Source organism: Nylanderia fulva, unplaced genomic scaffold, assembly GCF_048542155.1.
Source record: "Nylanderia fulva isolate GAGA-0341 unplaced genomic scaffold, ASM4854215v1 Scaffold35, whole genome shotgun sequence".
NCBI classification, from domain to species: domain Eukaryota; kingdom Metazoa; phylum Arthropoda; class Insecta; order Hymenoptera; family Formicidae; genus Nylanderia; species Nylanderia fulva.
Window position 1 is genome coordinate 852,314 of NW_028190422.1, and position 20,896 is coordinate 873,209.

General features: G+C 40.0%; 1 protein-coding gene across 1 annotated transcript in view; it reads left to right on the forward strand.

The window, feature by feature from the left end:
- The first annotated feature begins 1,270 nt into the window (after positions 1-1,270).
- The window catches only part of LOC114934946 (uncharacterized), a 65,918-nt gene continuing 46,292 nt past the window's right edge, over positions 1,271-20,896 (forward strand). Inside the window, exon 1 of the mRNA XM_029307662.2 lies at positions 1,271-1,849. The gene's annotated coding sequence lies outside the window, so the exon portion shown is untranslated. The remainder of the gene's footprint in view (positions 1,850-20,896) is intronic.

Genomic DNA, 20,896 nt, shown 5'->3' on the forward strand with positions numbered 1-20,896 from the left:
CGTATAAAATGTCGGAATATCAGATATGCGCAATTACAAGGGAAACGCCGACAAGCGGATCCGAATCTTCAATCAGTAAATGTTGAATCGATGCCGGATTCGCGAAATGTATGTATCGGGCATTCAGATGCGAGAGAGTGGCTCGTCTTCGCTCGCCTAAGGAAACTAAATGGCAACCGGTCAGAACTTGACTGTAGATCCTGTCGCGATAAAGCTCTGAAGATTCGAACGTCTCAGTTAGCCGTTTCGGTGCTCAAGGGAATTGGCGGATACGTTCAGACCGTGTGTCAGTCGTTTCCTCGACTTCCGGTAGCCTGCGAAATCGGGATCAGCCTCCTCGACGAAACGCGCGCGCTTTCTTCCCGAAAAATTAAGCGAGAAAAATAATATATCCAAAAATTTAATTATATATTTAATTTAATTTTCCTCCTTTTTTCAAATTAAAAAAAAAATTTAGTTTGAATATTCTTGCAAAACCGAAAAATGTCTTTTGTTTATGGAATATTAAAAGTAAAAAAATTTATATATATATATACATATAAAAGGCAATAAGAGCTAATTAAGTTCTGTGTATTAATATTTATTTGTAGAAAAAAATTTTAAACATAAAATATTAGACAAAAAAGTTAAAATATTAAATAAAAAAATTTATTACATTAATTTAATTAAACGTAATATATCGTAAATAATTGAGAAAAAAATAGATTAATCTAATGAAACATTTCAGGATGGAAATGAGAAGAGAAGAGGAAGCAAGGGAGGCACCGATGTCGAAGGGAATTTAAAGGGCTAAATGTGCCTAAATCGGCGCGCGCGTTGATCCCTATCGCGGAAGGATTTACAAACACGTTTCAAGAGGTCCGTAGTTAATCTCTCCCGGGAAGAGGCGATAGAGGAAAGGTCCGGGGAAAAAGGGGAAAAAGAACGGGAAAGGGAGACATTCTCGCGGCTAATAAATTGCGCGCCTTCGCGTAAAAGGTACCTCTACCGAAATTCCAACGCGCGTCCATCTCGACACCATATAACGTATACCGGGCGACTTCCTACGACGTGGTCGATAATTAGGCGGGTTATCGTCCGGCCTGACACTATCCCAGGCCGATCTACAAGTGTTTGGAATCCGAACGATTCGTACCGGTTCCTTTCTGTCGTAAAAATTCGACCCTCGCGCGCGTTGACTAATGAAATCGCGCACGCGTGTCCTTTATCACTCGTCTTTCCTTCTTTCTCTCTCTCTTTCTCTCTCTCTGGCGCGGATAAAAATCTCGAAGAGTGTACGGATCGAGAGACAAGTGTCGTGCTAAATAATCCGAGTCATCGGCGCCAAAACAGTGCGAATTTACAAACCTGTAACCGGCTCGTGATCATTAGCGGCGCCCAAGAATGTTAACAGCCGTCGAGAAACGCGATCTTTCGACGACCGAGTCTAAAACTCGCTCCACGAAGTGAGAGAAAATTTCTGTCTCGGTTAAAAATTTTTTTTTTTTATTCAAACCCTTGTCGACGCATCGTCTTTGCGAGTTTCTCGATAAAAGAGAGAAAGAGACGTGGACTTGATGATAATTACGGATAATGGGAACGGCGGGTCTTCCATTGCACGCGAGCCGAGCTCCGGCGAACTCGAAGACAAGATCGACAAAGAAGAGAAAAGGAGATCCGGACTGATCTCTCGACATCACACGGACCCGCCCACAACAGAACCGAGGAATCAATGTGTCCAACGAGAAGAGCGACGGAGTTAGAGGTTCAACAAGCAGCTCCGAAATCTCGAGATCAGAGGGCAAGGATGCTCCGAGATCTCACTGAAATTAGTGTCCCGAGGATAATTATTTCGAATAGAGTCATCTCTGTAAGTATTAATTTCTACACATTATCGTATAAATCTTTAAAAAAAATATGAGCTTTAAACTTTCTATTATACGGACATATATTTCATCAACGATTACATATTATGTGATTTTTCATGATTTATGACAATTAGATTTTTACAAAGTTAATTAATTGATTAAACTGAACGGAACAACACTAAACCGAGATTGCGTTACACGAGCGCGTTTAGGGGATACGGTCGTAAATGTCAATTGTTGTAACCGTTTAACGGGATCGATGATCGTTTCGAGATACATAATACGTTCTGATCGACATCACACGCCACGACAGAAATTGGTGTATTCGCCGTTTATGAACCGCCGCCGCCGTAGATCCTATCTGAATAATTGCACGAGCCCGATCACGAAGATTCGAGATCAAAGCCGCGGTTTTTTTTCCTCTTTTACAAGCGTCGTAATTGAGCCATGAAAGCGTGACGAAACCGCCTCGCAACTCGACTTGATCCAAAACGTGGGGGACTCGACGTCGCGCGAGACATCCTGACGTCGCGTTCGCCCAGGTGACTCTCTTTGCAGCTCGTTTAAAAACTATAGCACATCAGGGCGGCGAGCACAATTCGCTCGCGGGCAGCGCACGCGACCGTCACGTTATAAAACGTAGGAGCGACGTTGATGGATTTCACGCGGACCGTGCGTTATGAAGACATTAGGAGGGACGGAAAGGTGCATGAAATTGCGAACGTGAAAATGATCGTTAAATTGCGTCCCGACTACAACAACATGCTAACGACGACGATCAGTCCGGGCGTTTCCTCCGTGTCGAAAAGAGAGAGAGAGAGAGGGACAGTGACAGAGAAAGCAGAGAGCGGTTTGAACTTTCGACTGACTCTCCAGAAGCCCTAATTCGTACTTCGTCCATGTCGCGATCATCGACTCTGCGGATCACCCTAAGCGAAGTATAATTGGGCTCGTTAAGACCAGGAGGCATCCGCTGTAATGGCAGAATTCGTGCGACGTCAGGCAGACGAGGCCTGACAGGCAGATTGCACCTGCTCGCGCAGTCAACTCGGCCGACTTCTTAATCCGACAATGAGCTTTCATGATCTCTTCTCATGATCACGTCTCTTCTCGTTGTACATACTTGGCTTGCGCCAGATAGATGTTCGAATTAAATTTCCCGTTATGTGTATATAATTTCGCCATCGCTGAATCGCGACAAGTGACGAATCATTCAAGCGAGAGACGACAACAATATCTTTTGAACTTTCTCGTTTTAGCACACCTCATCATATCAACTTTTCATTTGCCACGTGTGTATACCTGAGATTTTCTCAGCTTTATAATTTGAACGAAGATAAATTATATATTTTAGGTGCCGTGCTTAGGATTCAGTTTCTACATTAATATACTAAATTATTTTGATAAATGAGTTATATCCTATTAAATTAATTTGAATAAAAATATATTTCGGAAATGCGATTCCCTCTACTAGAATTTAAAAAATTGTACATTCGAAAAATTACACCCCAATTATGCATATTTTCAGAATAGCAAGACGCTGATTATGAGACAATAATTATAAAATTGATTTCAAACACGATCGAGAATTAGAAGTGAATAAAAAATATGCGATCTTATCTTCGGTCATTATGACGACGCTGAGCTGATATTAAGCGTCGTTGAAGATATATCTACTCGTCGAAGCCGGATTTCTCCGGTGCAATTTAAGCAAGAGTCTTGTCACATCAATCGCGAATCCCCGCGGCGATTTGATTAATGCTCGTTATTTTATATACAAGGTGTCCTCTGGAAGGCGCACTTTCTCCTTCAAAATAGATAATGAAATAGATATCAAAAGTCAAACAATTGTTGCTGGAGACATTTAACTTTCCGTACTAGGCCGTACGCGAAAACTTGAAACACTTCGAAACGAATAGAGAAATAATTAGAAAAAATTCTTTGGTCAAATATAATATTAAACTAATTCACTTTGATCTAATTATGAAGACATTGAGATTTAAAAATAAGAAACATGAAGGGAGAGAATGTAATTGAAGTTACCGCGGCGACTCAATAGTTTTCACAGAATCTCTGAAAGGAGAAGAAGCGCATGGCGATGACTTTTGGGACATCTTGTACACATTCTCCGGACTCACACGCGTCACGGTAAGACGCGCAAAAAAAAAAAAATGTAACGCCGAGAGTGATCGAATCACGGCACCTGCCTAAGCGGTCCACTGTAGAAGCGACGGCCGCGGGCAATCTAAAAGCCGCGCGAATTACAGGGTCCGCCATCATTACTCGCGAAGAAAGGAAGCGGCTCCGGCAAGAGAAAAAGAGAGAGAGGATGAGGATAGGGGGACGAGCGCGAAGGGACTCTTATGAAATAATTGCGGATTTCGCTATCTGATCGCGACATAGATGGCCGTATAGAGAGCGCCAAATGGAAGAAAGCTATCTACGTCACGTACGTTCTCCGCGTTTGCGGAGAGAAGTACGTGACCCCGAAACTTTTGACCTGCGACCTTTGAAAGGTGCTCGAAAAGGCGTCCGCGACGATAAAACGACGTGGTCCGAAAGATAATTCGCGATTCCCTTCTTGCTACCTTTTCCTTTTAATCGAGGAAACGGGGCCACGTCGCCGTCGTTATTTTCAGAGCGACGAGTTATCGCGCAGAATCTTAATATATTAATATTTAATGTGAAACACACCGCGAAGATGTAACCGAGAATGCTCTGTCGATCTGTCTTGCACAATATGCTCCTATCGTTATCGATTATCGTATATAACTCGGGATCAAAAGACAAACTTGATCAATTTTTGTTAAATTTTGATTATAAAAAATAGTCATTTCTAATAAAAATTTATATAGCATCTCTTAAAAAAAAAAAACAAAAAAGAAAGAGATATATTTTGTGTAAGTAATCGTACTCTCAAAGCTATAGATAAATATTTTAATCCAGAGAAAATTTTCAAATAACTAAATTGAAATAATTAATCAAAGCTCTAGATTTTTCTTTTAAAACAGATTCGTGCGTAAAAGAATTAAATTTCCTTAACGCAATTTTTTTGTCACAAGCGTTAAATCGGTGTGACGGTGTAATCGATATAATGATGCATCGGTTTCCGCAAGATTCGCAAACAATGAACCAACTAGCCAGCGACCACCAACGACGTTAAGAAAGACCACCAGCAGTAGCTGGTCCCTATTATCGGCGTTGCGAATGTTCTGTCGCGTGGCTCACGCAGGTCCGTTTTTTTTCCTTTACGGGGAATCAGGCATTTTCGGAAAGAAAAGGTCGAATCTATCGCTAACACGTGCCGCACCGTGTTGCCACGACGACAAAAGTTACTGCCCATTTTTTCGCTCCCTCGTTCTCGACATCGCAGCAAAATACCTGTAAAGAGATCTCAAAGACGAAGGTAAAAGAAATCCCAGAGTGGACAAAACAAAACTCGAGCAAAATCGTCATTCGTCGAGTGTCATGACTCGTCACACGGTATATATGTATATTGAAGTAAAATGGATTTAAATTTATATACGACACATTTAAGAGAAGTGACGAAAATTTATTTTATTATAAATAAAGAATGAGCTAACTTTTACGAATGTATATAAATTCAGAAAAGTTAGCGATATATACACTCCTCAAAATAATTAAGGGATTAAAAAATATCCAAAAAATAGGCAAATTTTAAATAACTGTAACTTTGTTTCCAAAAATAATAATTTAAATTTTAAAAAAGGACTTTAAAGCTTGAAATCTCTGCTTTTGAAAGATTATAGCTTTTTTTATTTTCTTCAATTCTGATATTTTGTACATACAGAAAACGACGAAAAATTTTCTTCTCACTTTGTAGACATGCACATACACAAAAAAATTTTAACAATTTTTTTGACATTTTTATGTTAAAGCCTGAAGTATTCCCTGCAAAATCGTTTTTTAAAATTTAAATTTTGATCTTTTTTTATCAAGTTATCGCAAATTGAAGAGAAAATGTCATTTTTACTTTGATCGTTCGTAACTTCGTTAAAAATCGCCGTACAGCAAGTTTAAGAATGGATTCTTAAAGCTGAATCTTTGCTCTGTAGTATGATATAAAGACTGAATTTTGTTTAACTCGTGAACTTTTTAGAAATAGAAGAAAATAACGAAGAAATTCGCGAGTTTTCTCCTTTTTGTTTAAACTTTGAAAAACCTTCGAAAAATAAAATTACGTAAAGTGACTCGCGAATTGAAGAAAATGAAAAAAGCTATAATTTTTCGAAAGTACAGATTTCAAACTGTAAAACCCTTTTTTTAAAAATTTAAATTATCATTTTTCAAAACAAAGTTACAGCTATTTAAAATTTGCCTATTTTTTGGACAATTTTTTGGATCCCTTAATTATTTTGAGGAGTGTACCTACATTTATCTATCTCTCTATACTTCTCTGACTTTATTGAATGATAACTTGAAGAAACTCTGTTTTAACAATAAGAGAGATATATTATATATAAATTGGATCAATTTATATCAATCATTTTGATTAATGTTAATAGCGATCTTTCTAGCGAGCGGTCATTTAATTGGGTCTTAAAGCCTCCGACGCGCCGGCGTCAGCTGGAAGCTCAAACGTCTGCGCACGCATCTAATCACCTTTTGAAAAATGATTCATTAGGGAACTGATCAACGAATCAAAACGAAATGGGGGAGGAGGAGAGACTTTGAGAGATCTAGCGCCTTCTGCGAGTCCGCGTGTTGCCATAGCGACGTTGCGTCGGGTTCTTGATGCCGAGGGTGGCGGCCGAAGGGATGCGGCGCGGATGAGAGATAAATGTAATGCGTTGTAACGAGGGGGGAGGCACAGGCAGAGGGCGATTGTAGGGATTCTGCCGAGTACCACTCCATTGTGCGGCGCGACTAACTGACTCGGCCCAAACAATTTGTCGGCGTGTGCAAGACGCGCGCTCTCTCGACACCCTCCTTCGGTCGTTGCAGCGAGCGATCTCTTTTACGGGGTTGTTTGCGAATCCAGTGGATGTATATGTATATACATACGAGTCGGTGTGAAGGAAAACGAGAGAGCGAGACGGTCACGTGTGCGCGTGTTATCTCTAATTTGTAAGAGGGGACATGAGACAGAGGAATATATATAGGGATTCACATCGGGGATTCCCTTATAATTAACATGCTTATAATTAAAAATTACACTTGAAATAATTCGATATTCTTTTTCTTACATATCAACTCGCAGAATCTAAATTGTATAATAAAATAATTTCGTGTAATTCATTTATTTTGGAAATATTACAACCACTCGAAGAGATGGTATAAACATATGGTGCTAAAAAATATATGAAAGCTTTGAACTTCTCTTGATGTAAACGAGTTAGCTTGATTTAAAGCCCCTAGATTCGGTTAGACTCGCTCTTGTTCTCTATTAAATTTCTAGTTAAAAGCAATAAGAAGAAATGGAGAAGGGAGAGAAATCAGGGAACACTAGGTAGAGGGAAGCCGTGCATCTCGTGTCCTGGGATTAATGCTGTTACGCTGGAGCGTCGCGGTGCCACGCGTCGGATCGTGTCGAGCGCAGTCGCCCTGATCTAAATCGTCATGCTCCATTCCCACGAGACGAAGGAGACCGCTGGTCTTGCGAACGTGTATCATCCTTAGAACGCGCCGTTTTTGGATCTCCCGAAAAATTAATTAACGCGCGTGGTTTTTCCAGAACGACGCGCGTTGTTCAATTGCAAATTGCTAGCGTAACGAAACTCGTTTCGGAGAGAGACGTTGATAAATGCCGTCGCAATAAAATCGCCGAATCACCGAATTGCCCGTCCCTCGTCATTTTAAAATTCCGCTCACGAAAGAAATTTCAAGTTATTGGTATCAGCATAGGAGAATCCGGGTGTATCAGTTTGGTAACTTTCGGGTCAAGATCGGACGTCGAGCATCCGCGGACGGCAGACAGGACAGGAACAGATGCGAACTATTGGCAATCGGACATCGGGCTCGGTCCAATAATACTCGAAAGCCCGTCTCTTTGTTTCTTTTTATAATACATCTGGATGCTGGATGCTCGACGTATCTTTTCGTTTCCGACAGCATTTCACCGCGATTCCATGTAAAAACTTTTACAAATATGCGCGGTGAGGTATGCATTCTGCGAAAAAAAAAATACGTCGCACGTCGCGCGAATTTAAATCGCTCGTGTTTGATCAATCTTCCGCACCTTTAAGATTTTTGTACGTGATTCTCTCCCTCCGAATTATAAACTTCCGAAAATTCGCGGATCATTAAATTTTTTTATGTCTGTTCATGAGATTTAGAGATTTTTCATTTTTTACTTTTGCACAGAACAATGAAATACACATATATAATTTTATAGAACTTTGCAGATGTTAGATCTTCGAAAATGATGAAATATAAATAAATGGACGGGAATAAAAATCTCGCTACTTTGCTAGAAGTCATTTGCAAACGATTGTTGATGTAACATCGCGAACACGAGAAAAACGAGAAGTAGGTATACATATCCGTGGGTCGCGGAGCGCCACGCTTGATTATCAGCGGAAATGGCATAATCGACGGTCCGAGGCGTGCACGCACGTAAAGAGGATGCGGAGAAAGATACGACGGAGCGGCGTACAAAACGGCATTGCAATACAATTAGCCTGATTGGAGGCAATGAAGCTTCGGCACGGCGTACCTACACCATGTCCAAACGTTAATTAGTACGTAACACGATTTTCTGCGTGTGGACAGTGTGAGACGCGCCGAGGCCTTCTTCCTCGGCGTGATTATACACGTGGGGTAATGCCGGAGTGTTGCGAAAGGAAGGCTGAGGGAAGGAAAAAGAAGGGGGAGAGAGAGAACTGCGAATGACTATGCAACACATGAGTTGTTACATACGCGACCATGACTCTGCTCTTCGCGGACCCGAGCCACTCGGTGCTCGGTGTAATACGAGATGTTTATGCGTCGTGAATGATTCTACTGCGATATCAATGGAGCACTCTTGAATGCGCGAGGCTTCTTCTAGGCAGCGAAGAGCAAACGCACCACCCAATGTGCAATTATGTTTCAGAAATGGAGAATACGGGGGCGCTTTTGTGTACGATGTCGTTGACCTCGTCATTTTCAGGCCGTCGAACAGAGCTTGCACTTTGACGTTCGAGAGTCGTCAAGATCGTTTAATTGTCGAGACGCAAAATAGGCTCCGATGTCTCTTTATGTCATTACCATATATAGTGTCCAGTTCTCAGATTGCTATTTTTTTCATATATTATAATGGAATATTTTCTTAAATAAATTATTTCAATTGATAAATTTACTTCGTTATGCTATTAAAAAAGTTTGATATAAGAAATGAATTTTCTAAAATGGATATTTTTTTGCATAATAGTATTTTGCATGATAAATCATGAAAGTCTCCGTGAACCTAAGGGTTAAGGCAAAGAAATCAGAAAGATACATATAATCGAATCGCATTCTTCGTCTTCGCCGAGGTGATTCGCGGCGACCGCGAAATAAGCGCCGATCATCTTCGACCGGAAACGGACCGTTACCAGCGGCCTGGTCCCGCGACTCCTCGCGTGCCGCATTGTCGTGTGTATGCACACGCGTGCGCGCGGTTTACCGCTTATTCTCTCTCGCGAGTGCAAAATACCTATAAGCATGTATGTATGCGGCCGCGCGTTGCGTCGCGTCGGTGCGGACGCTTATTATTTCGGCCGTTAAGAAAATAAACAGAAGGCAGCAGGAAAAAACACGCGAGCGCGAGCGGGGCCAACGGCGGAAATTATAGGCGGCCCCGGCCAAATGGCTTGAAAAATGCTCGACCACAAATCAAGGTGCCGCTCTCGTTTCGGCGTGGGAGCCATCTGTCCGTTCGTCGCGGCCTCTTCTCCGCCCTTTTAACACGACATACGTGCTCGCGTATATAGACACGTATACGTGCTTATTTTTCCGTATTTTCCTGGGACGGAAATTTTCAGGCCCTTTCTCCTCCCTTCCGACCGCCAGGATGCCTCTTGATCATCTGTCGTATACTTTCACACTTGTCTGACGTAATCGAAATCGAGTTCCCCAGGATTATCAGCATTGATTAGAATGGCGCAATCTTTAAAATGGAAGTTGATTTTTTCTTGGTTGAAATATAGGATAGGTATTCATCAATTTCTATATCATCGAAAACAATTATATACGTGTATTTTTTTCAATAATAATTACAGAAATAGTATGAGAGATAGAATTTGTGTCAACAAAGTCAGATTATTAATATTATTTGCAATGACTAATATAATAATTCGCTTGTGCGAAGCGAGTTTACGTAAGAGATATTTGCATGCGGAGGACAAAGCAACGTATACCGCGCAAATCCTCACGATTACGTTAACGAACACCCGGGAAAACGCGACGCGATGCAATTACGGTGATCGGACGACGTTGGGTTACATGCATCTTGATCGCGACACAGTCGCGATAGAGAGAGAGAGAGAGAAAGAGAATAAGCTCCGCTGCGTCAAATATTCTGCGAGAGAGCTCTTGACTTCTGGCCGTATACGACCTCATTTTCGTGTCACGATAAATGTCAGTGAGCGAGGCGCGCAACCCTCTCTTCCTGTCACGACAGTTGCAGCGCGCAGTCGAGGCGAGGCCGCGACCGCGTATAAGTGGATTTATGTATACGTGGGATATTCCCAGTCCTCTGACAGGAAATCATCGCTTGCGAATGTGTACATACAGGATCGACCGGGCACATCGGCAGCTGCGCATTTCGTAACGTTCGCTTCACTTTGCACGATGCACTCTTTTCCACGCCTGCCTTCACGCGACCGCGTCGTCGTCGTCGCGATCAAGTATCAAAAATGTGGCGTGCATACGTTAAATGCGTGGCAGGAAAAAAACTGATGACGGAAGAAACTTCCTTCCATTTGTTGGTTTAGCGAAAACTGCCCTGAACAGATTTGTTTAGGAAAAAATAGCTCTTTTTTTGAAATAGAATTTTAATTTATTAATTTTGTGCATGTCATCCGCATAGGCTCCGATTGCCGTCGAGATTTTATTTTTATTGTAACACAATAATTCGAGCCGAGATTAATAGTTTTTTTATATAGAATTTTAATTGTTTTGATATAAAATATTTTTTTCGGGAGATATAACGTATAGATGCAAGCTATCACTATCACAGCTGTAAAGCTAAACGTTTATTTTTTCATTAGAATTCTCATTTAGTTTGACAACTTTAGGAATAAAAAAGTCTCTTACAGTCACGTTACACAAACGTTTCTATAATTTTAATTAATCTATAGAGAGACTACCACATAAATTGGGCAACTTCTCTATAAAATAAATATTGCAGATGGTGCAGCTGAAATTTTATCAATTGCATGAAGTACCCTATGTAATCCGAGAGCAGACTCACGCGACTGGAGTGCGGTTAATCACTTAGATCGAAGTATTTTTCGGGATATCATTTCGGCCAAGTGGAGTCAAATGTCAATGGATCTGCGTTGTCACCCTCATTTCATTGGCCTGGCTCGTGCCATTGACAATTGTTAATTTTCTGTCACGTGTATCTCGAGTCTAGATTACAAATGTACAAGTTATAATCAACGAAGCAGTCTAATAATGAAAGCGTGAATTCATTAGGCAGAGAAATAACTGTACATGTAGTTGCTGTACTGTCAAAAGAAATTTAGAAATGTCAGTCATAATCACATCTTTTTTTACTATGTCGGTTGATAGCTCTTAACACGAGATCTCCTAATTTCCTTACAAGAAAATTATGAATTTTTTATACATTTCTTTTACATATATGTATTTTATACAATATACATTTATATAAATTTATTAACTTATTTAAATTTATTAATTTATATGATAAATTAACTTTACTCTTTATTAACTTTTTATTAAATTTATTAATTAAAGAGTTTGTGAGCTCCAGGATCATTTAAAATTCTAAATTATAAGATCATCTATTACATATATATTTAATCAGAATGAAAATTGCTTGATAAAATAACAATTTCTCTCTTAAAATTTAGTGTGTAATGCTAAATATAAAAGATAATCGAATCATAAACTGTACATGTAGAGCAGCAGTGGCAAAGAGAGATGAACTAAATACACGCTTGCATATACGTATATCGTCTGGGTGTTTTTAAACCGACAAGAAGAAGTTACAAGTACACGGGACGATAAAAGATACATTCACTTTCAATACAATGTACGAGCAAGTTTGCAAACAGTGGGAATCATTTTCTCTGTCTCGCACGCGTTAAAGTTGTGACAAGTAAATGATCGCACGGTTCAATTTTAGTTTCTTATAGCACACATACAGACCGACGACTATCGGGTTCCAGGGCAAAGAGCCAGCAACTTATTGTCACCTTCGCCTCCTTTCTACCGTTGTTCCCTTTCCGTTGCCCCGCGACTGCTGCATATAAAGCCCCGTGCTAAATTGGAATTAGTTGCGCGCGTACAAAAGCGGCGATCGATCCGCTTCTCGATCGCACCTGCCGTGGCTCGTGACGGCATGTGAAATTGTTATTTACATGCCGTCAATTCAAGAGGGAAAATGACGATTATCGCCGATTTACTCAGCGCCGAATTAAGACGCCCTATACTATACTTGATGACACTTCGTCGTATTCTTTCGCGAATCGTTGCAAAATGATTAAAGACACTATATAGAGTGGAAGTGGACAAATTTCGCACAAATTACAATATTAAATTATTTTATATACATAATATTATTTATAGTAAAGCTGTGCATATATTTCAAAGAGCAAGCAAAATAATTTCCTTATATATCTTTTATATAATTGTGCGTATGTGAATGAAGTAAATTTATTACTAAACGTAAAATAATTTAAAATAAACACATTCATTGACTAGAAGCGTATGCGTGATCAGAGAATTATCGTACAACAACGACAACGACTGCTACATGTGCATTAAATTATCATTAAAAATATGCAATCGATTAGCAGATGGTAGCGTAATTTATAATTTGCGTCATAAGTTATCATTTATGGGTGGCTTATAGTCACTTATAGGCACTCGCTCTTGCGCTCACAGCTAATAAATAATTTCTATCGTTGTCCTCCGTTCAGGAAAAGCAAGGAGAACACATCACGTTCTATTGTGGACGTCACACTGACGTATCCGGTCAGTAATTCACTTTGTGGGATTGCACATATTGCACCGTCACGTGTGGCGCGTTAGATTAATTTTTTATACACCGACCGCTGTCACTCTTGAACTCAAAACATCGAACGAAAAAGATTATCTTTAAACGTAAAACGTACGTAAATATTTAAACCGACGCGACGCAGCGATTTCCAATCAGTATTCAAACTAAAAGCTATGTAATCGTAAAAATTCGTAAAATAAACACACACATAGTTTATATCACTTACTGTAGTTAATCTGGCAATATATCACGCTATGAAAAATCATGATTCGCAAAATTGATCGTTCTCTCCGATTTTTCACATATCAATTTATTAGAGAATTTGGATCTCAGCTGAATGTCAGGATCAGGAACAATATAGATCACAAAGTGGTCATTTAGCCGATTCCACGTGACACCCCTCCCGAAATTTGACCAATATCCTCGAAGACGGGTAACTAATCGCTGTAACACGACGTCGCTATCTACGGACATTGCCGCCAATAAAAACGGTGTCATCTGGGTTGGGACGCTAACGCACGTGCCGACGTCGTCCGCGGAGTGAGAAACTCGAGGGGGCAAGTGTATCCCGGCTGATATTTATTAGCCCTCTAGCTGTACTCTCTGAGGATGGCGGGGGCGGAAGTGGCGGGTCGAGGGGTGAATGCGGATTTAACGAGGGGCACTAACAAATTTGATGGCACCCTAATTCGGAATTCGACGTGTCTGTCGATGGCGATGGATTTAATACGCGGAAATATTCCGATTGTTCACAAAACATGTGATATACATATATTAAAAGTATTCAATCAAAGTGATACATCTTCTAGACGTTCGAAACAATTTTACGATTATTGTAATAAACTTTTTGGCAATGCAAATTTATTCATATATCTATATAATATTAGAAAGAGTTTAGTACATTTTTTAAGATTCTAATAAATATTAAAATAAAGTTGAATGCGATAGTTTTTGGATTCTATAACTACCTCACGAAAATTTGGCAAAATCTCACAGAGAGATACACACATATACAACATCTCGGAAAATCCATCCCGATAATCGCATCGCGCGTGGCACACATTTATCGATTGCGCCATAACCGCGACCGATCCAATATAGCTGAAAGGTGGAAAAAGTGACGTACGTTCGATTGATGGCGATGGCGTACGAGAGAATCGACGTCGACGAGTGCGACGCGTCGCGTCGAGGGGGTGGCTCGCCCGTTCGGTTTCTGCCGCGCAATATATCTTGATTTCACGACCCTTCGCAGGGGTATCAGGTTCCACACAAATCGGGAAACTCGGTTCGATGCGGCTCGGCCGACGTAATCGAAAGCCATGGGAACGCGACACCGGCTCGCGAGTCGTCGTCCCCACCCTCGTTTTCCTCCGCTTCGTCAGGGGAGAGAAACCACCCCCCGGGATCGAGGCCCAGCCGATAATCATTGTAAATTACCACGCATCTGTAGCGCGTTTCGGTCGTTAACGCGAACCGACTGGCTCGTTCTCTCCCGACAAGCTTTCTATGACTATATATTCCGCCTCGCTTCCATTGGAAGCTTTCTTTGTCGACCGGCGTCTCCAGATGCGTTCCTGATGTAATACCAAGTGCTACGAATTTTCCGCCGGCTAGTGACTGATGATAAATTCATTAGTCATTAAGAGAGAGTTCATTTATATTAGGTCTCTAGGCGGACTTGTGAGAACAGTTTCGTTTTCACGTTGTATCACAGCGCTAATTTTTTTCTCGCTTTTACTGTTCTTTAACTTATAGTTGAGAAATTAAGAACTATGTGTATTAATTATATAATATTGGCCTACATATAGAGAACATTTTACTCAGAAATTGATATTTTATTATATTTAATATAGAGTTAATATGTTTCTCCATACAATGAAATTTTTCGAGATAAAGGTACAAAGTTCCTAGTTAAATTTTGAACGAAAATTCTCAAAATGAATAGTAAAAAGCCCCCGTTTTCACGTTGTATCACAGCACTAATTTTTTTCTCGCTTTTACTGTTCTTTAACTTATAGTTGAGAAATTAAGAACTATGTGTATTAATTATATAATATTGGCCTACATATAGAGAACATTTTACTCAGAAATTGATATTTTATTATATTTAATATAGAGTTAATATGTTTATCCATATACAATAAAATTTTTCGAGATAAAGGTACAAAGTTCCTAGTTGAATTTTGAACGAAAATTCTCGAAATAAATAGTAAAAAGTCCCAGGATCAGGGAGCATCACGTGGCGATAATGGAAACACCATACATCGAGAACGTCTCTTTCAAAGCACGCAGCAGGAAAATGCTCGAGGAAGAGAATGAGAAACGAAGCATTCGTGCTGTCAATCGTGTCAACTCCGAGAGTCTCATTTCTCCGCATGGTTCCTCCTCGATTTAATTTTTCGTTTCACGGTGGGAGCAGGAAACGGGACGAGAGGTCGACGCAGCCGGCGATGCTTCATCCCCCGAAGCGTGCACTTCTGACCTGGCTTCGGTCAAAATGACGAGACGCGCGGACACAATTCCGGACCGGACATCAAGTTATCCGGGAGGGCCACACACACACACAGGCGTGGACACGCCTCGGTTTTTCGAGAGCGTGCTGCTATTTAGCAGCCCTTAGCGGTGATTTACTGGTTGGCGCGCCTCGGGGTGAAGTTATGTTAGCGGGGCTTGTCGCGCAGACAAGCGTGTAGCAGCCCACACTTTGAAGGGTAGAAAAGAGAGAGAGAGAGATGCGTGTGGGTGAATGTGCGGCTGGGACCGCGTGTGTACCTATTTAGGCTCGTAGTAGTGATACATGGCTCGTAAGGGGCCACCCGTGGCTGGCCGAGGGTAGTAGACCACCCCTGGCCGTACTAGCGCGCCTATCTGCAGCCCCGCATTAATGATTATTTTATTCCCCGCTTTGACAGAGTGCCATACGAGGACCCTCGTATACATAGAGGATGCGCGCGTTGTCCAAACTGGTTCAGAAACGAGCTTTTGTGGCTACCATCGTTTGAGTTTCAAGAAATAACCACCGCGGGGCGCTTTGAGAAATCGGTCGAGGGGAGGCTTGGAGAACGGCCGCTTTGTCTTGATGGAAGACTTCGTGAAGTCACTGTGGGATATTAATGTCTTTCGTAACGTATATTTCGCATTGCGATAAACATGTCCGGTTATATAGCCGTTTATTAGGGCCGAGTCGTTGCGTGAATTATATTTAGGAAGCGGTTTCCACATGCATAGAACGCGTCATTAAGTATCATTATTCCCGATCGAGAGCTTCTGCGTGCGAGACGCGTCGAAGGAATTTTAGTTGAAGTCGCAAGAAAAAAGAGTGGTATTAAACAGCGCGTTAAATTCTTTTAATAAATATTAGCGCGACGAAACTTCTCTTTGGCGGAGTGACGTTAAGATGCGGCAAGATGCAGTGTCTCTTAAGAGGCCCGGATGCGCGCAGGCCTTAAAGGGACGCCTCCTCACCTTTCGCTGCGCGGAAATCAATTTACGAGCGTAATACACGGGTACACGACTAATTCCATGGCGGGCCGTTCGAGTTCCGCGTAAAAAGCGCGCGCGCGCTCGCCTCCCGCTCGCGAGTCTCGTGTGCGAATGGGCCCTACGGCACGTACGCACCTCCGTCTGCGTGTATTGTTGCACACAGCGGAGCGTATATGATTATTATATTCGCGCGGGCACACATGTACCTATGTTGGTGTTGGTGCGCGCGGCAGTTCTTACCGGCCAGGCGGGTCTCGGGTATCGGTCAGAAGAGGATCTTGCCGACAAAGCCGAAGATTTCCCGGCTAATTACTAGGAGACTAATTGAATGCCGCTCCTACCCCCTCTTCAAGATACAGCTTCTCTCTCTCTCTCTCTCTCTTTCTCGGCCTTTCCCGCCGCTATGTTACTCCTCGCCGTTCCATCCCACTCCTCTGTCGCATAATCTCCCTCTTGGATTCGCCCTCTCCGAGCAACGTTCTCCGTCAGCCTCGACCACGGTCCTCTCTTTCTCCTCTCATCCGTCCTCCTCTCTCGTCTCATTCATATTCATGCAGTGGTAATAGTCTGCCGCCTGCCCGCCGGCGGACATTACTACACTTCTTGCGCGCGTTCTCGCCACCGCGAGAGGCAACGACGCCAGCAATGCTCCTGCTTCTCCTTCCTGTCCCTGTCTTTTGCTTCATCTCGTTCGCTTTCCTCATCCTCATCCTGCTGCTGCAACGAGACACACACAACCCCCTGTGTCTTTTACTATCGCGTCCTATCCTCCTAGAATATCATTCGCGGACGTATCGCGCACTTCTCCCGCAGGGCTTCTTTATCTGTTGCCTGCGCTCGCGAGAATTTGCAAATAATTTCTAGCAAACTTTTCGTCAAAACGCCCCGCGAGAGAAGACGTAGAAGCGAGCATGCGAAGCCCGGCTCGGGGTGGTTGTCACGAAACTCCGTGGACGTTGTTGGGTTTGTGGAAAGTTATGTGCTACTGTTGATGAGAACTCTTCAGTTCTTGTGCTCTGGAAAAAATCTGATTTTATTCATTATTTTTTTCAAAATGTCAAAGTTTGGAATTCCAACAATCAAGGGTTTGACATCTTGTGTACGTATTAACAATTAATGCGAGAGAATCGTCATCGGCGAAATATATTATATTTCAACAAAGGCGAAAAGAATAATCACTGTTTGTATGTTCTCTATATGGGAAAATATTGTATGATAAAGCTATAGATTTCTCTTCGAATCGATTTCTCGAAATGACGATGAAAGTTTTCACACCGGCAAATTCGCAGTTCCCCGTTATCTTCACGCGCGGGGACCTTTTGCAAAGTCTCATTTCGCGAAATTGGCTAGCTTCGCTGAGAGACGAAGCGGCGGATAAGCTCGTCCCAAATTCGCGGCGGGAGTTAGAGAGCCGTTCTATTGCTCGCGTAGAGCTCTCTCACGATGTGTCCCTTTCGGACAAAATTTTATACATTTATAAATAAGCCGAATCGAGATATATAGATATAAACGCGATATATATATATATCCGGAAAATATACGCTCGACGTACATTCGCAGTCGCTGCACGGTTACCGGTGAATACAAAAGAACGACTTCCCCACGATCTACCCCTATGACGATTCCTCGAACGCCGGGAGTTCTCCGCCCCCGCGTCTTTTCTCGAATCCTTACTTGCACGAAATTGGACGGCTTTCGAAGGACGACAAGGTAATCTGGAATTCTCAGCGGTAGCTCGCAACGCGCGGGCGTTATTTCCAGGCAAAATAAACTTTTCTTTCTATCTCTTCTTCTCCTTCTCTCTCTCTCTCTTCCTTTTTCTTCGCTTCGTTTTATTGTATTCTATTAAAGTTATGTTCGTAGCTAATTTCTTGATTCTTCGTTGATATTGACGGATAAGATGCTAAATTAAGATTTGAGTGAAATATATACGATATAAATATATATATTATATATTTTTTTGTGCACGTGTATTTTATTTTTTTTTTAATGTTTTTTTTGTATTATATTTTAAGTGCAATTTAATTTAACAAATTTGTCACGTTTTGGTAATCTTTTTCTATATAAATTTTTTTATATAGTAATTATTCTTGCGATCTAGATATTTTCATTTTGTGTTTTATATTTCCTGAATATTATAGATATAGAGGATGTAAAATCTTGAAACAACAATCTGACCACTAACTTTGTAAAATGTCGATCGGAGTTTCCCACCAGTTTGCCAAAAAGAATCTCCGCTTGACGCACAGCTTTATTCTTTTGTTCTTTACAATGACGATTGAAATCGGAATTGTGGAATTTATAGAACTCTTCTCGAGGGGTAAATTGCGAAAAGGCTTTTCGCAATTTATATATGTTATATTGCTCGTACAACTGCCTGCGAAGAAAAGAATCTTTTGGAAAGTGCAGGATTTCTCAAAGGAACTCTGACATTCGTAAATTTGTCGAATGGCAACATCCTTAAGATGATCCAACCAAATCATCTTTTATTTTACATTATTACACATTTACACAATATCCATCACATTGCTTTGTGTGCATCTGTATAAAATTTTATTTTTCAATAACTTTACAATTCTGCCTATATATTTTATAACTGTGCAGAGTATTTCAGAATATCTCATTGGATTTTTAATTTTAAATCTCAAATTATTTAATAGACTACAATGTGAAAAATGTATTATTAAATATTATTTATAAAATAATTTTAATTTGCTTTTGTCAAAAGTTTAATTTAAGATTTCATTTAAAAAGTATTTGAAAAAGAATCGAAGAAAAAGCCTAACAAAGCGAAAGTTTCAGCTTTGTTTTTTTTTATTTTTTGATTTATAAGATTTTTTCAATAGTGTATTACCAAGAAAAGAATAGTTTTTTGTCGGTTGTAACAAAGCAAACGGGAGCATCCTGTCACTGTGAAAATGAATAATGCGAAAATAGTCATAAAAAATTATTTTCGAAGTGTAAATTTTTACATATAAATTCTGCCAGGCGACATTAGTCAGACAACCTTCGACAAAATTGTTTTTCAGCTATTTACATAAACTAACGATTAGTTATACTGAAAATGGGTAACTGTAACTTCGCCCTTTGTTTATGAATGAAAAATGGTCTCAAATGAAATGGATGGACTTCGGATCAAGAATGCACCGTTTGCGCGTTTAAACATATCTTTACCTAAATCTGTAGGAATATAATGCGATGTTTTTCCATATGTCATACAGATTCTAAGGAGCTATGCAGTTTCAACACCTTTAAAACTTTTATTTGCTTTTATTATTTCACTATTTTTATGCATTTCTCTTTTTTACATAATTATCTTATTTTTATATAATATAATTATACATATAAAGATGAAAAAAATTATATAGATTCATATTATATATAGAGGTTTATACAGAGATTCAATATTGATAGCTTGCTAAATATTTCAATGTTATTTACATTTCATACATACATTTCTCGTAATATTTTAACATATTATAATAAATTAAATAAATTAAATATAACGCATTGTAGATAGTAACATTTTTATGATCGGTCAACATTTAATTTGCTTGAACAGGAATCGAATAAAATTTTTATTATTTTTACGATTAATATCACTTTATTAAATTAGATTCATACTAACTTATTAATTAGTTCTATTTAGATTTTGTTGAAAAAGAATTGATTTTTTTATTTTACTCTTATTTTTATAGTTTTCTTTATTTTTGTCTAGCATATATACTCTGAAAGTTAAATAATCAAAAAATTTGCACATAATGGCGTAAAATTCTTTGGCAATAAAACTACAGATGTGCAACAGTCAATTAACTCTTACCAGTAGTAGTCAACCTTAAACAAAGTAACAAAGAAATTGTCAGCTACTAAACATAAAGCGTGTTAAAATTTAAGACATCTAAGAAAGCATGTTGAATCGAAAGGTATAGGCTTTCACCCCGGTGACCGCAAGTAAAAGTCAATATTAGACTCAGTTGGGTGTCATTGTCCCCGAGATCCTTCAGAAGCATAAAAATGTTCTATTATGCTCTTTCTCGAAATTTTGTGTCGATCTAGCTATTGCTTTCTTCCGGAAGTGACACAATACCTTGTATAGTAACGGCAGAATTACAATAAATTACACTTTATAAATATAAGATAACCACCAGTGTTGCTTTAAAGTTAACACATCATTTATCAATTCGTCAAAAGAAAAGATAATGCTATTAAAAACGTATAGACGTTTGCAATGTTTATTTCACAAAATAAAAATTTAATGATAATAGTTTTTTTGTAACCCAGTTTCCAACTATTTACTTTCTGATTTTTTAAACTTACCGAGCTTATTGCTTAAATGTAAAATATTTTATTGGTGTATATTAATGCTTTTATCGATGATACAATTAATGACAATAGT